General features: G+C 44.9%; 1 long non-coding RNA gene across 1 annotated transcript in view; it reads right to left on the reverse strand.

Moving 5' to 3' along the window:
- Positions 1-17,579, reverse strand: part of LOC122681900 — a 54,440-nt gene that overhangs the window by 36,084 nt on the left and 777 nt on the right. The gene's annotated exons all lie outside the window — the stretch shown is intronic.

The following is a 17,579-nucleotide window of genomic DNA, read 5'->3' on the forward strand; positions in this document are numbered from 1 at the left end:
TCTCTCCCACAGTCCCACCCCCTCCACCATACTGCCCATGTCCTAGTCACCCCTGCTTGCTCTTCAAACCTCCGCTCCAAACTCACTTTCTCAAGGAAGTCTCTGCAAGCCCTCAGACCCTCCAGGGTGTCATGTCAGCCTCTGGAGTGAGCAATTGTCATTGGCTGTGTGTGTGTGTATGTGTGATGATTTGTGACCATAGGTTTGAGTCAATGCACCCATCATCATATTCCCCACCCAGCAATGCCTGGCATGTGGGAGAAGCTCCATACAGATCTACCCAACGAAATTATAAAGCCATCATAACAGCTAGCGTTTACCAAGCACTTACTGAGCTACAGTGAGTATTCTCTCACCTCATCCTCTCCCCAGTAATAATCTAACATTTATGGAGAGGATGCTCTTTGCCAGGCCCCACCCTAAACACTGTACAGATAACCCCTTCTCTTCTTTTCCTCAATTCTATGCATCTGGAATGGACAGTGGTACATGTCCCTCTAGCTGGTCTACTGTACCTTGTTATTCCACCAAACATCAACCTAGGTACTGCGGTGAAGGTATTTTGTAGATGAGTGAGCACTGACAGGCAGCTTTTAGAAAAGTTTTTACTGGAGTGAGTGAAGTCGCTCAGTTGGGTCCGACTCTTTTTGACCCCATGGACTGTAGCCTACCACACTCCTCTGTCCATGGGATTTTCCAGGCAAGAGTACTGGAGTGGGTTGCCATTTCCTTCTCCAGAGGATCTTCCCGACCCAGGGATCGAACCCAGGTCTCCTGCATTGCAGGCAGACGCTTTACCCTCTGAGCCACCAGTATCACTGCTTAATAATGTCGTGTTAGTTTCTGCTGCACATCAAAGGGGATCAGCCAAACATATCCATACATCCCCTCCTTTTGTTGTTTCCTTCCCATTTAGGTCATCGCAGAGCCCTGAGTAGCATTCCCTGTGCCATATAGCAGTTTCTCATGAGTTATCTATTTTATTCATAGTAGGCGGCACTAGTGGTAAAGAACCTGCCTGCCAATGCAGGAGACATAAGAGGTGCAGGTTTGATCCCTGGGTTCAGAAGATCCCCTGGAGGAGGGCATGGCAACCCAATCCAATATTCTTGGAGAATCCCCAGGGACAGAGGAGCCTGGTGGGCTACAGTCCTCGGGGTCACAAAGAGTTGGACGTGCCTGAAGATGCACAGGATGCATACATTTTTCATTATTAATAATGAGCATTTATGGAGGCACACAAAGCTTGAGGGGAAGATTCTGGTGTTCTCTTACTTAATTTTCACCACATTCCTGCAGGACATGTACTATTATTTTCTCACATTGTGGTCTTATTAAATGATATAGAGGAAGGTTTCATAATTGCCAATGACCATAAAGTACCAAGAGATAAATGTGACACTGAACCCATCTCTGTGTCCCCAGATGCTTGGCCCTTCGCCACCCCATGATACACACGCAGCTAAAAGACTGGATCAGAGCATAGCAGGACGACTTTCTGCATACACTCGAACTCCATGTGCCCTTTTCTTTATTTTTTTGAGCTGTAATTTACTTCATTCAGAATACAAAATTTGAGGGGCTTCCTTGCTGGCTCAGTGATGAACAGTCCACCTGACAATGCAGGAGACTTGGGTTCGATCCTGGGTCCGGGAAGATCCCACGTGCCGAGGAGCAGCTAATCCTGTGTGCCACAACTATTGAGCCTGTGCTCCACTGAGCCTGCATGCTATAGCTACTGAAGCCCGCACGCCCTAGAGCTCACACTCCGAAACAAGAGAGAAGCCACTCCAATGAGAAGCCCATGCACCGAAACTACGGATTGCCCCCTTCCAGCCACAACTAGAGAGAAGTCTGTGCAGCAACAAAGACACAGCATGGTCAAAACTAAATAAATAGATAAAACAAAAATTTTAAAAAGGGAAAGAAAAACTTTAAACTGACATTTGACCTTCACCCCCAATTTTATGGGTTATATGACTAAATTTTTTTTGCTCTGTTGTTGTTCAGTTGCTAAGTTGTGTCCAACTCTTTTGTGACCCCATGGACTGTAAGTCGCCTGGCTCTTCTGTCCATGGGATTTCCTAGGCAAGAATACTGGAGTGGGTTGCCATTTCCTTCTCCAGGGGATCTTTCCCACCCAGGAATTAAACACATATCTCCCACATTGCAGGCAGAATCTTTACTGCTGAATCATTGGCAAAACTTTTTTTTTTTTTTTGCTGTAAAAAAAGTAAAAATTTAAATATCTTTTTGAAAAAACAAGACAGGTGCCTTTAAATAAAGGAGATGATCCATAATAACGTGAGAGATTCACCCAATTGGTTGAAAGGCAGAACAGAAGTTTCCTTGAGGAAGGGAGTCTGCCTGTGGACAGCAGCCTCAAGCATCAGCCTGCAGATTTCAACTTACCCCCTCTCCATCCTGTAATCCAATTCCTTAAAATGCATTTCTTAGGGCTTCCCTGGTCCAGCGATTAATACTCCATGCTTCCAATGAAGGGGATACAAGTTCAATCCCTAGTCAGGGAACTAAGATCCTGAGATCCCACATGGTGCGTGGCGTGGCCAAACAATAAAAATAAATAGATAAATGCATTGCTTAATATAAATACCCTACTGGCTCTGTTTCTCTAGTATAACCCTGACTGATACATCATCCAAATTTCTAAACAGGGAAACTGAGGCAGGGGAGAGTTTCTACAGCTGATCCACAGTTAGCATGGTATAGGCTGAAGTACAGGCTCGGACTGGGTTTCAAACCCAGGCGGTTGGGCTCCAGAGCCACAATTAACCTCCACTGCTCAGTCTCCAGCAACGGGCGCTTCCTCCTCCAACTGGCCTCCTTGACTAAAGAGAGGGATGGTCGCAGGGCAACGGGGCGGGGCGGGTGGAGGGAGGAGGGGGTGGCAAAGGAGAGAGGGAAGGTCTAGAACAAAAGTTGAGTTAGAAATTTCTGCCGCAGTTGGCTGTGGGTTGAGTTGGGTCAAGGGTGGCAATCAATAAGATGAATACAGCATAACTCGAGTTTTTATTCCCTTTGTCGTGATGGATGAGGCCTTTGAAGCAACTGGCGGAGGCCTCACCCTGAGTGTCCGGGAAAGATTTGTGGATACGTTTATATGAAGGATCTCCCTCCAGCTCCCACGAGTGTTTAAGATGACTTGCTTCAAACCCAAATCAAAGAACAGGCTGGAGATATTGTTTCACCGATTTGTATAAATCAGCCAGACAACCGTGGCCTTGACAACTACTGATGTTTCTCGGGTTGGAGGTAACTTGTTAAGAAACACGTCAGGCAGCTGCAAAAGTCCCAGTGCCTCTTTGGGAGAGAAGCTTCAAAAAGAATTGATCGTGCGTGGACTGGCTTCACCTTAACTATTCCTGAAGCCGTAATTGAGAAGGCCCTGAGGTCCACTATCCATGTATCCTTCAACCTTTCAGAATGGATTGGAGTGATCATTTTTAACACTAATGCCTTCTATGTTTGTGGAATCTTCACATGGTCGAAGACACTGTCCCGTATTAAGCTCATAACAATCCAGGAGCTAAGTGAGGGCAGCAAAGATGGCTGCCATCTTGCTGGTGGGAAATTGAGGCTCGGAGAAGTCAAGGGTCTTGCCCAAGTTCAGTCAGACGCATGACTGACAAAAATAAGACTAAGCCGGGAGTTTAGCCCCAGCCCTAGCTGACTGTTTCCTCTTCTTCTCATCTTGCCGGTGTTTACTGAGGGCTTTCTAGATGCCCCATGCTGGGCTGACTACTTTCACCTTCTCTCACTCCTTAAAACATTTCCTGATCTATCCATTTTCTTAGGATATGGTTCCAAGGTGGGGGTCGTGCAGAAGCTTCCTCACACTGGTCAGAATGGCCATCGCTAAAAAGTCTACAAATGATAAATGCTGGAGAAGGAATGAAGCAAAGGGAACCCTTCTCCTACACTATTGGTGGAGATGTAAATTGGTGCAGTCACTATGGAAAACAGTATAGAGGTTGCTTAAAAAACTGAAAATAGAGTTGCCATAAGGTCCAGCAATCTCACTCCTGGGCATATATCCAGATGAAACTATAATTCAAAAAGAAACATGCACCCCTATGTTCACAGCAGCGCTATTCACAATACCCAAGACGTGGAAACAACCTGAATATCTGTCTACAGATGAATGGGTAAAGAAGGTGTTGCACATATATACTATGCAATATCACTCAGCCATAAAGAAGAAGGAAATAATACCATTTGCAGCCACGTGGATGGACCTAGAGACTGTCATACTAGGTGAAGTAAGTCAGAAAGAGAAAGGCTAGAATCATGATATCACTTATATGTGGAATCTAAAATATGACATAAATGAACTTATCTATGAAACAGAATCACAGGCATAGAGACTTGTGGGTACCAAGGGTTAAGGAGGGGAGGGGAGGGATGGAGAGGTAGTTTGGGATTAGCAGATTCAAACTATTATATATAGGATAGATAAACAACAAGGTCCTACTGTACAGCACAAGGAACCTTTATTCAATATCCCCTGATAAACCATAATAGAAAAGAATATGGAAAAGAATGTATATGTTTATATAAGTGAATCACTTTGCCATACTAACAAAGTACAGTGTAAATCAACTATATTCAGTAAAATAAACTTTAAAAAAAAAAAAAAAGGAAAATAACCCAGTCATTTCTCATCTATGTGCTTCTAGAAGTGTCTCCTACACTGTGAAAACAGTTTTCAGATTTATGAAAACAGATAACGTCCCTTTACTGAGCACTTAGCATGAGTCATGCCCCATACCAAGCACTTTCTATATATTTCCAGGCTCCTCCATCCATGGGATTCTCCAGGCAAGAATACTGGAGTGGGTTGCCACCTTCTCCAGGGAATCTTCCCAACCCAGGGATCGAACCCGGGTCTCCTGCATTGCAGGCAGATTCTTTACCACTGAGCCACCAGAAAAGCCAATTAGCTCTTTTAATCCTCTGAAGTGGTCACATTTGATTTCCAGTGTACAGAAGAAGAAGTGGAAACAGAGACTCACTGAAGTCAAGTCCCTCACCCAAGGTCACACCCAAGGTGACACAGTCATCTTGAGGTGGAACCCTGGTTCCAAAGCTCCTGCCCCTACCCCAGGGTTTTTCTAGATTACAACCTCGCCTATCAACACCCCCCCCCTTTTTTTTGGCCATTTCCTTGTACTACCCTTGGTTTCATGTTATGAATTTATTATTTAAAGGAACTTATTTTTTATTTAAAAAAAGTTAACTTTAAAAGAAGTCAGACAGCTTCAGATGTAGAAAGCTAGAAAGAGCATCACTCCCATCCTTACTAGTACAACAAAAGAAGAAGCCAGACAACTTAAAATTTTGCAACTTTTCTTTAATCCAGCAGAGATCTGAGGTTGCCAAGGAATCAACTCACCTGAAATCTAAGTAAAGACAGACGCCTCCGGGGACAGACAGAACTAGGGCACTTGCTTACCCAGGGTACATGCCATTGGACAAACAACTGAAATATTTAACAAATTGCTAAAGGTTCAATGTGGGCTAGAGAGACCATGCAAGACATCTGGGAGCCAATGACGTTAAGAGAAATTCATTCTACATGTAGGGTTTAAATAAATTATATTTAATTTTTAAATTTTTAAAATTATATGTAATTTAATTAAAAATAAATTTATTTAAATAAATAAATAATTTATTTACTTGTTTTATTTGGGGTGTGCTGGATCTTTGTTGCTGCACGGGCTTTTCTCTTGTGGAGAGCAGGAGCTACTCGCTCGATGAAGTACACAGGCTTCTCATTGCAGTGGCTTCTCTTGTTGTGGAGCGTCAACAACGCTTGTGTAGAGCACAAGCTCAGTAATTGTGGCGCATGGGCTTAGTTGCTCTGCAGCATGTGGGATCTTCCCGGATCAGGGATTGAACCCATGTCTTCTGCATTGGCAGGCAGATTCTTTACCACTGAGCCACCAGCGAGGTCCTCTACATGCAGGTTTGTTTCTATCACTGAACCGGTATTCAGATAAAGATAAGACAAGGCAGGCTGAAGATTCTGAGAAAGCTCCCTCATGATGAAGGATGGGGACAGTGGCCACTGCAGGAAAAGCACAAAGCCCCACCCAGGTCTTTCTCCCCATCTTCTAAAAGTTCTAGGGGCAGGACAATAAAACCTGGTACACTTAGGACACTGGTGAAGATCAGTGAAGCTGATTGAAGGAAACAACGATAAACCCCCTCTATTCCTGGGGTCGGCAAATGCAAAGGAAGACATCCTGAGTCCAGGCCTCCAGCTGGGGCTGGACAGGATCACACAGGGCCTGGCTGTGATCAAGGCATATTCAGAACAGAGAACACTTCCACCACCGGGCATATCAATGCAGAGTCACTGGCATTTTAACAGCATGTGCTGCCAGGAGAGGGGCAACAGGGAGCAGAGGGATTCTCTCTCTGGCAAAGTGCAAAGGAAGACTTAAGCTGAGGGTGGAGCAGACATTAAGGAAAATGCTCTCAAAAAGCAATCTCCAAAATAAACACAAGCTAACAAAAGAGGACTCTGAGCGAGTGGTGCATTGAGGGTAACCATAGCAACAATGAACCTTTAAGATCAGCTGAACTCTTAAGTGATTGACTCATCTCCCCATCCTAAAGGCCCGGCAGAAATAAAGGCACGTTCAGATTCCAGACTTTAGAAACTATTTATCTCAGTCCCTATTGTTTGACACTAGATGTCTGGCTTTCAATAAAAAAAAAATTTTGAGGGCAGTCAGTCAGAAAAAAAAAAAAGAAGAAACAAAATGTCAAGAGACAAAAGAATCAACAGAATCAGACTCAGATATGGTACCTTGTGTGTGTGTGTGTGCTCAGTTGTGTCCAACACCTCGTGACCCCATGGACCTTACAGGCTTCTTTGTCCATGGGATTCTCCAGGCAAGAATACAAGGGAGTGGGTTCCCATTCCCTTCTCCAGAGGATCTTCCCGACCCAGGGATCGAACCTGCATCTCTTGAGTCTCCTGCATTGGCAGGAGGGTTCTTCACCAGCTGAGCCACTGGGGAAGCCCAGATATGGTACAGATGTTGGAATTATCAGGCAGGAACTTAAAATAACTGATTAATATGTTAACGGCTCAAGTGGAAATGAAGATACCACTAATGATCACAGGGGTGATTTCAACAGAAGAGTAGAAACCATGAGAAAGAATCAAATGGCAACAGTGAAAATAAAAACCACAGTAACAGTGATTTTGACAGACTCATTAAAAAATATAATGCAGGTAATAACAAACTTGAAGACAGGCCAATAGAAATTATTCAAATTGAAACTCAAATAGGAAAAGAGTTTTTTAAAAATCAGAGCATCCAACAGTTATGGGACAATAACAAATGGTCCAACAGAAATGTATGTGGATCTGAGAAAGAGAGGAGAGAATGAGGCAGAAAAACTATTTGAAGAAATAATTATCTCATTGACATTTTTAGAAAATTCCATCCAAGTACACAAGGAATATTCAGGAAGACAAACCATATTCTGAGCCAGGAAACCAATGCTAACACTTCAAAATTAATCATCGAAATCAAACAAAAAGTATTTTCCAAAGCTAATGACTGACATCAAACCAAAGATCCAAGGAGCTCAGAGAACACCAACCAGGATGACATAAATAAAAATGAACACCAAGATAGGCACATTCAAACCTCTGAAAACTAAGGACAAGGAGAAAAGCAAAGGCAAACAGAAGAAAAAGAAACATCTTTCGTATAGAGGAACAAAGATAATTATTTCATCAGACATCTCATCAGAAACTAGGCAAGATAAAAGATGATAGAAATGACATCTTTGGAGTGCTAAAAGGAAAAAGAACCTATCAATCCCAAATTTATTCCCCAGTTTGTGGGCCATATTCCACCTGCTGTCTATTTTGGTAAATAAAGCTGTATTGAATTTATACAATTCAATCATGTATTGCCTATGGCTGCTTTCACATTACAATAGTAGAGTCAAAACACTGACAAAAACCACATGGCTTGAAATCCAAAAATATTTACTGATTCTAAAGAAAAAAATTTGCCAACTCTCACTCCAAAAGATAACTGATTTTCAAAAAGAGGAGTAGCAGAAGCAAAAGTATTGGCAAGCTTCTGTGTGCTCACATCATATATAAAAGTGAAACACTTGACCCCCAATGTCACAAAGCATTTGAATGAAGAATTATTAGTATATTGTTGTAAGTTTTCTAGATTAGACATAAAGCAGTATCATTTTAACTGAAGTCAAAAATTTTAATTAAAGATTTACACTGTAAAACCTAGGGCAACCACTAAAAAAATTAAGATATAAATACTAAGCCACTAGGGAAGATAAAATAGAATCATAAATAGAAGAATGGAAATAATAAAGAGCAGAAACTACTGAAATTGAGAACAGACAACTAATAGAGAAAATGGATGAAACCCAAAGCTGCTTCTTTGAAAAAATAAAGCAGATAAGCCTCTAACTAGATTAACCAATAGGAAAAGAGAATAACACAAGTTATCAATATCAGGAATGAAAGATTGGACCTCACACTGCAAAGATTAAAAGATAACAAGGGAATATTACAAGCAACTCTATGCCTACAAACAAAGTAATCCTTGAAAGGCACCAACTGCCAAAGCTCATTCAGGAAAAAATGAATAATCTTAATAAACCTTTACCTATTAAATAAATAAAATGTACAGTTAAGACCTTTTTAAAAAAGAAAACCCCCAACCTGGATGGCTTCAACAGTGAATTCTACTAAATATTTAAGGAGGAGTTAATGCCAATTTTACATATATTCTCCTGGAACATAAAAGAGGAACAGATACTTCCCAACTCATTTTATAAGACCAGCATTACTTTGATGCCAAACACAAAGACATCACAGTAAAAGAAAATTACAGATTAGTAACTTCTGTGAATATAGATAAAAATCTTTAACAAAACATAAGTACATCAAATCCAACAGTGTATAGAAAGGATAATTCATCACAGGTGGGCTTTATCCCAGGAAGGTATGGCTGGCTTGACATTCAAAAAGCAGTCAGTGAAACTCACTGTACCAGCAGGTTAAAGAAGAAAAACCAAATGATCATGACAAAAGATGCAGAGAAAGTATTTTATAAAGACACATCCATAATTTAAGAAAAAAAAAAATCTCTAAGAAAACAAGGACTAGAAGAGTATGTAAACTGATAAAGGGCATCTACAGCTGATGTCACACATATAAATATGAAATGCCTTACCGTTGAGATCCAGAACAAGCAAGGATATTGGCTCTCATCATTTCTACTCAGTATGGTCCTGCTGCAAATAGTCCAGAGGAAAAAGAGCATATTCATTGGAAAGAAAGAAATGAAACTGTCTGTGTTCATAGATTACATAATTATCTACACAAAAAAATTCCAAAGAATCTGTGAAAAAGTTACTAGAACTAAACTGTTGGGAAAGATTGAGGGCAGGAGGAGAAGGGGGCGACAGAAGATGAGATGGTTGGATGGCATCACCGACTCAATGGACATGAGTTTGAGCAAACTCCGGGAAACAGTGAAGGACAGGGAAGCCTGGTGTGCTGTAGTTCATGGGGTTGGGAAGTGTCAGACACAACTTAGGGCCTGAACAACAATAACTGGAACTAAAATGCAAATTTAGTGAGGTCCTAAGATGCAAGGTCTGTATACAAAAATTGACTGTATTTCTCGACACTTCCAACTGAAAATGAAAATATTTGAAGGTACCGTTTAAATACAATAGTACCAAAACCATGAGTAATTAAGTATGAATCTTATAAAAACACATGCAAAACCTATATGCTGAAAACAAAACAATAGTGAAGAAGGAAACCAAAGACCTCAATAGATGGAGAAAGATGCCATGTCGACAGATTGGGAGACCATATTAAGGTGTCAAATCTTCTAAAACCAATGTATAGAGTCAGCACAATTCCAATCAAACAGTCCTATGTATTCTAGAATGGAGGTGTTGATTTCTATGTGAAAGCCCAAGTCTTGGCTCCCCTCCCACTCCATATCCAACAAGGGTCTGCTGAATGAATGATTGAAGGATGAGTAGACTCTGGTCTTCCAGGGGGTCTTCTGCTTATTTTCTGTAATAGAAAAGTATGTTATGTTGGAATTAGAAAAGTAAAAAGAGAGAGAGAGGAAAGAAACCTGCACCACTGGAGACCAGAAGTTTCAGAGTGTCAGCTTCCCAAGATTACTTCTTACCTCCCTCCAACACACTTTGGATGTATTATGGACAAACAGACAAAGTCCAAAAGGAGGGAGGGACTTGCTGAGGTCACTGTTATGGTTTGACTGGGCTGGAGCCAGAACTCCTAACACCCTGCCTCTTTCTGTTCATCATTATTGTCACCGTAAGTCGACACCATTCAACACTCATCTTAGGCCAAGCACCAGGACTGCAGCTTTACATGCGTCTTCTCATTTACTCAAAACAGCCATTGGAGACCCATCAATGCGGTCCAACAAAATGTGCATCTTAAGCACCAGGATCACCCCCGTGATGAGCCAGCCCGGGGCACCTGCGTCCCACCGTGTCCACCCTGGGGCAGAGCTCAGCCCGTTATCATTTCTGCCAGAGCACACATGGCTGAAACCCACCACACTCTGCATGCGTGCTAAGTTGCTTCAGTTGCGTCTGACTCTTTGTGACCCTATGGGCCATAGTCCGCCAGGCTCCTCTGTCCGCGGGATTCTCCAGGCAGGAATACTGCAGCAGGTTGCCATGCCCTCCCCCAGGGAATCTTCCTGATCCAGGGATCAAACCCCATCTCTTAGGTCTCCTGCCTTAGCAGAGGGGTTCTTTACTACTAGCGCCACCTGGGAAGCCCCCACACACTTTACTTTCAAATAAACCACACAGCCCAGCTTGGAGACACTTCCAGAACCTATGAATTCAAGTGGGGCAGGAGCGGGCCACCCAGTGTGGTGTGGGTGCCAACGAAAGGCCCGCTGGCACTAGGAGTCTGCGGGGAAGCAAGGGGTGGGGGGTGGCGGGGGAGGTGGTGGTGTATATGTCAGTCGCAGACCAAATATACCGCCCCCCACCCTGTGCTCCCCCTCCTTCCCATTCCCTGGCTCCTCCTCCACTTTTGACAGCCTCCATCAGAAAGGACAGGACCACTGACAGTGTCTCTTCAAGATCCCAGGCTTTTGGTGGGGTCTTTGGTTTGACTCTGCTTAAATTGTTCCCTAAAACTAATGGCAGATTCTTAATTTCCTGGAGCTTTGGGGTAATGGGCCGGGGGGGAGGGGGAAAAAGGTCTCTGATTCATTTTCTCTCCACCTTCCACAAATGAAAGAGAAACCGGAATGAATGGTGTGGTTGATAAATGAGAGCAGCTTAAATCAAAGACCTGCTTCCCCCGCAGCGAGATAGCACTGCACAGTTCCCGAGGGACCTGGAAGACGCTCCTCTCAACAGGTTTCAATCTGAGACCCCGCCAGCCTCAAGGCACAGCAATCTCAGCTGCATCAAACCCACCTTGAGAGCTGGCCAGAAGAAGCTTGGAGAGGAGGAGGGGCAGGGGAGGCAGGAACAGTATCTTGTTAACCCTTTTCCTTAGGGGCATTTTGCACCATCACCCCAGGTTCCATTTACCTTGGCGTCGCAGAACTGGGACATTCTGCAGTGCACTCTATAAATTCTTTTTTAAGCCAGCTTGAGCCAAATATAACAGGTAAGCCGTCCAGACCTGTTTAAAAAGGATAAACCCCAGCTAAGAGCATAAATTACACCCCACTGCTTTTATCATATAAACACGGCCAGAGAGCCAAGTGCATTAAAGAGGCGAGACACAGGCCCTGGTTGCTATCTCATTAAGCCCATTAAATATTAGGAAAGAAAATACCTTCACATCTTGGGTCTGGTTTAAACTATCAGGGAACAGATTAGAGTTAATTAATGCCGTGAACTCTGAAGCCGCCAGCCAGGAGGCTCCCGGCGGAATCCACACCTGTCACACACTCGATTTCAGAAAATCTAAGTGGACACCCAGGAGCCCTCCCCTCCTCCCTACCTCCCCTGGATGTGGGAGCCCTAGGTACCTAATCCGTAACTCCCAAATCTGGATCAAGAGATAAACCCCACCCCTGAGACAGAAAGTCGATGCATTCCAAGCAGAAACCATGCAAAGGTCTCTCGCTGGGCACTCCGGAAATTGCCAGGGGTTCCAGGCCGCAAGGCGAGACCACTAAGTTGCTTCTGGCAAGTTGGAAGGAGCTTATCAATTATTCATGCAACTGGATAAACAGGGATTTTATCTTGTAGCATGAATCAAGAGATAAAAATTCCATTTCAAGAGGGAGGGTGGAGACTGAACTCTGAATGTTAATTGTAAAACGAAAAAAAGGAAAAAGAAGAAGGAAAGGGAAAAATATGTAAGGTCTTCTGCTTGGGCTGTGCCTTGAGCACTTGTAAACTTCCCGCCCCCCGCCCACCCCCAAATTTCTATCTGTTCACCGACCGTAGCTCACCTGCTCCCCAGACAACGCACTGCCTCTTCTATTGATGTACTGAAGCAGCCGCAAAACCCCCACTTGGGAGGGGCCCTCCGGATGGATTTTGCAACCCCCAAACACCACCACCTTCGAGGTATTTCTATTTAAAATCAATTTGCTGCTTCCAGACTGAAATTGGAAGCAGAGGAAAGTTTACAAACAGATGCCTGTCAAAAGGCTCAAACAGAACAAGAGCTAGTCCCACTCTTGGGACATGCGGGCCAAGAAAGAACATGACTTCCATTGCTGGCCTCTCTTCCCCTCCCCGTGTGGCCCCGCACCTGATAGTTCCTTAAAGTCTGGAAAATTAAGCCAAAAGATGAAATTGGGGGATTACTGGTTTATTTAGACATTCACATTGTTAAATTTGACCACAGGTTGGAAAATACACACACACATGGAAAAGAAAGTGGTAATGTCCCAGTGTCAGCTGGACTTGTCCTCCTGTGGTCAGACACTGAGTGACTTTCATTTCTATCCTTTCTGCTTTGTATTTTCCAAGAAAATTTATTAGGAACATGTTACAATGGGAGAGAAATAACCAACTTTGTGCTTTTTAAATGCTACATTAGGTGTGTATATAGATGTTTCTAATTGGGGCAATGTGGAAGACCTGGGTTCAATTCCTGGGTCGGGAAGATCCCCTAGAGAAGGGAATGGTAACCCACTCCCTTGTATTCTTGCCCGGAGAATCCCATGGACAGAGAAGCCTGGCAGGCTACAGCCCATGGTGTCGCAAAGAATCAGACATCACTGAGCACTACCACCACCATAAAATTTATTGTTAAAAAAAAAATCAACCATCTGCAGTCATGCGTGCCCCCCAACTTTTTTTTTTGGTAATTTTCCTCCTCTGACAAAAGCCCCTCAAAACAGGAATCGTCACAGTAGGTTTGCCTTCCAGCCACTCAGCTGGTGGGTGGGCAGGGGGCCGATGGCTGGGGAAAGGTGAGACTCTGCTCTGGGCAGCCCTCTTGCAAACACCGCAGAGAGGAGAAGTTGGCACCCACACGGTGCCCCAGGGTCTAGGCGGAGAGATGAAGAGCAAAGAACCACCTGGGCGCTGCCTCCTACCCTTGCTGCACCTCAGTTGCCCCTGTTCAGGAAGGGGAGTCCACATTCTCCTCTCTCTTTTGTTCATCTTACTTTTCAGACTCTGAGCAGAAAGCTGCAACCACGTAACTGAGTTCATGGTGAGCTAATAACTCAGCTCTGTGTGAGGCCTCTCATTTGTTGTATTTTATCATTTTTCCCTTCTCCCACCCCATGCCCACTTCCCTCCTCTCACGCCTGAAGGCAGCCTCTCAAATCTGTCGGACGTGTTGCCTTAGATACACACACACATGAAAACCTGTGGATGCAGCTTTATGTTTGATGCTTCCATGAAGAAGCCCTTCTGCTTCCTGCCTCTTTCTCAAGGCAGTACGTTTTCTAGATCTCTCTGTTTGGTTGTGTGTATCTCATTCGTTTCTCTGACAGCATCAGGAGCCCCAGTGCAGTTTAGCTAGACAGACCCCTGGACACTAGGATGAAGCTATTCATATGGGAACACATGGCCCCACCTCTGTGAATGAGGACACCTTGTGAATGAGGGACTGGCAGTCCAAGTGTGAGTTGGTACATTACTGAATTATTACTAATCAATTAATAAATGAGAGGATAAAATCAACAAACCAGCTTGGGGACCACCCAGAACAACAATCATGACAACTGTAATGCTATTCATTCTGTCTGTCCATCCACCCATCCATCCAACCACCCACATAAACATGTATCTATCCATCCATCCACCCGCTCATTCATCTACGCATCCATCCATCCATCCATCCATCCAAAATGTGTTCACTCAACACCTCTGTGTCAGTGTGCTGAGTTGATCCCTCCAATGTCCCCTTACCCCTACTACAGCCTGATGGGGCAAGAAGACTGAGGTGTGAGGGCTGGTGGGGAGGTTTCTGGGCATCCCAGGACATTCTCACAATCTACCTCCCCAGAAGCTGGTGAACCGGAAGTCATTCAGGACTCAGGCAGTTTAGAGTTAGGTTGAGGGGCAGGACTCTCAAGCCCCAGAGCAGGTTCTCATTCAGGCTCCATCTCACACCAGCTGTGTGACCTTTGACTTCCCTCCAGGGAGTCTCAGGGCCTGGGAAGACTGGATCCTATACCCAATGTCTACTCCTGTAGACACTGTCATCTTAATCCTTCAGGGTTGCACAGGCATTATCCCCATTTTACAGAGGAGGAAACTGAGGTAGGGAGTTGCAGGCTAGGACCAGATGAGGCCAGGGAGGCACCCAGGGCTCAAAATGTAGGTGGTGCTTTAGCTTCAGGCACCCACCCTGTACCTCCATAGCCTGAGAGTAAGCAGCCCCTCAGCATTCGAGCCCCAGTCCCTCACCCTGGCCGTGGCCCTGGTGAGCTGCTAAGTGGTAGCATTAAGATTCACAACTGAGGAACTTCCCTGGTGGTCCAGTGGATAAGACTCTGTGCTCCCACTGCAGGGGGCCTGGGTTCGATCCCTGGTCAGGGAACTAGATCCTGCATGCCACAAGTAAGACCTGGAGCAGCCAAATAAATAAATAAAAGTTTTTTAAAAAAAAGATTTGCAACAGAGTCTTCCGGCAGGGCCCAGTGTTCATCCTGTGATAGTTTGTTTGATCGCTCGCTCATTCATTCAACGAAACATATTAAGTTCCCATCACACACAATGTGAGATGTACCAGTGCCATGGGGGACTAGATGAACAACTGCAGGGGGACCAAGGGCTCTCCCAGGGGACAAGAACACAGGCTCCCTGCCTCAGTTTCTCCATCTGAAACAGAGGGTCTGGGGGGCTCCAGGACAGGCAGTGTAGACTCTGCAGGCAGAGATGGTCACCAAGTCGGGGGAAGCATGTCCAAATTGCTCCTCACTTCATCCAGAGCAGCCCCCGCCTGCCTTTCCCACCAGGGAAGCTGGCCTGGATGTTTACTGGGTTATTAGATAACCAGGCCCGGGCACCATTTCTTTGATCAGACACCCCTGATAACGAGCAGGGGAAACAGACCATTTTACAGCAAGATTTCGTGGGGTGATCTTATCTTCCCATGGTGCTGTTAATATGCAGGAGGATGAGGAGGTAGGTGTTTGGTGGGGAGGGAAGAAAGAGGCCCATTCTGCAAAGCTCTCCTATCGGGCCAGCCTCGGGCTTTGATTTGGGGGGAGGGTGGGGTGGACGTCTGGCTCAGGGCCCCTCCCTCACACCAGCTGTGCATGGCTCCAGAAAGCCTGCCCTGTGTACCCCCCCAACTCTTTCCGCAGCTCTGACCACTTGGGAAGACCCCTGCAGTGATCAACCCAGAGAAGTCAGCTCTAGAGGCTGACGGTAAAGCCCAGGGACATGACTCAAGGCTAGCAGAGTCGGGGCTCAAGAAAGAACCTGCTTCTCCCCCAGACAACCTTATAATTACTAACCATTTCAAATGTTCTTGGGTGATGGGTCTGTAGGTACGAAAGGGGTCAGGAATCAAGCAATTAACACCCTTCCTGCAGCAAAATGCAAGGTCTGGACAATACAACTTTGGGGGGTTAAAAATAAATATCTGTGAGGTCAAGTAAGTTTAGCTTCGGTTCCTTCTCTCTCTTTTGTTTGATCTTCTTATGACCAGAGGGTTGTTCAAACACTAACTGTTCATTTTCTTTCTTTTTTGGGGGAGTAAAATCTGCACTGAACTTATCTGACCCTGTGCTTCTGTTTTCTCACCTATAAAGCCAGGAGAGCAGCACCAGTGGGCCTTGAAGGCCCTTCCTAGCTTCTCCCGTCCTTCCAAGCATCACCCACTGTTGATGTCGGGCTGGTCGAGCACAATACCACCTGTAATTCTCAGTCTCAACAGAGGAGTTTGGCTAAGACCTAGGCAGCATTTTGCAATAGGGCTTCCCTGCCATTCCTAAGCCTCTTCGAAGGAAGGGTGTTCTCATATTAATAGGATGGGCTTTCTCACTTAGGAACTTGAGATTCAGAATGGAACCAAGAGCCCTGTCAGTCAGGGAATTCCATGGAGACACAGAGCATCCCAGACACAAGCAGGGACTCAGGAGTTCTGCCACCTTCCAGCCCTGTGGCCTTGAGACAGTGGCCCAATCTCTCTGAACTCAGTTTCCCTGCTCTGTAAAATGGGGCCAACAATACTTCTTACTTCTCACCAGGCTGTCCAGATATAAAGTCTATGCATCTAAAGCACCTGGCCCACACCAAGGTCGCAATGTGGGTGTTAGTTGCTCAGTCATGCCCAACTCTTTGCAACCCCATGGGCTGTAGCCCTCCAGGCTCCTCTGTCCATGGGATTTCCCAGGCAAGAATACTGGAGTGGGTTGCCATTTCCTTCTCCAGGTCGCAATAATTATCAGCAATTCCTCTTATAAATAAGCCAATATAAATAAATAAGCCAACATAACAATTAATACATAAGCACCAGGCTTTGCAAGGAAGTTCTGTTTTCTAATAGCAGTACAGTAGGTTCTGAAAGTACCGAACCATAACCCCATGTTGCATCAATGTAACACCCACCCCCCAAGCCAAACCATTCATACTCAAAGCCCCATCAGCGACCTGGGACTGCAAAATGCCCGCAAGCAGGAAGCCCAGAAAGTACAGCCTCAAACAGTCACGGCCAAAAGATCATGCAGCTTTTAAAACTATCCATAATTGCAAATTTTTAAAATTTAAAGGCACATAATTGCCACAAACAATCACCATTATGCAATTATAAATAATCACACCCCACCCCCCACCCACGTTACCCCTTTCACCAAAACTTAATATGTGGCGCGCGGCCACTGTCTGCTGGGGAGCTGATGGCATCTCGGCTTCAGCAAGGCCACCTCGAGCCTCATGCTGTTCTCAGCAATCCATAGAGACCAGAAAAAATATCATTTTCAGGAAGGGAATTGATCATTTCTCTCACATTTCCATTTGTGTAAGATCACGCTGTGGCCTCCTTCCACACTTGTCGAGTCTGTTCCTTCAGAGAAGAGAAAAGCTAAGGACGTCCCGGGGATGGGGGG

Source organism: Cervus elaphus, chromosome 23, assembly GCF_910594005.1.
Source record: "Cervus elaphus chromosome 23, mCerEla1.1, whole genome shotgun sequence".
Lineage (NCBI taxonomy): Eukaryota > Metazoa > Chordata > Mammalia > Artiodactyla > Cervidae > Cervus > Cervus elaphus.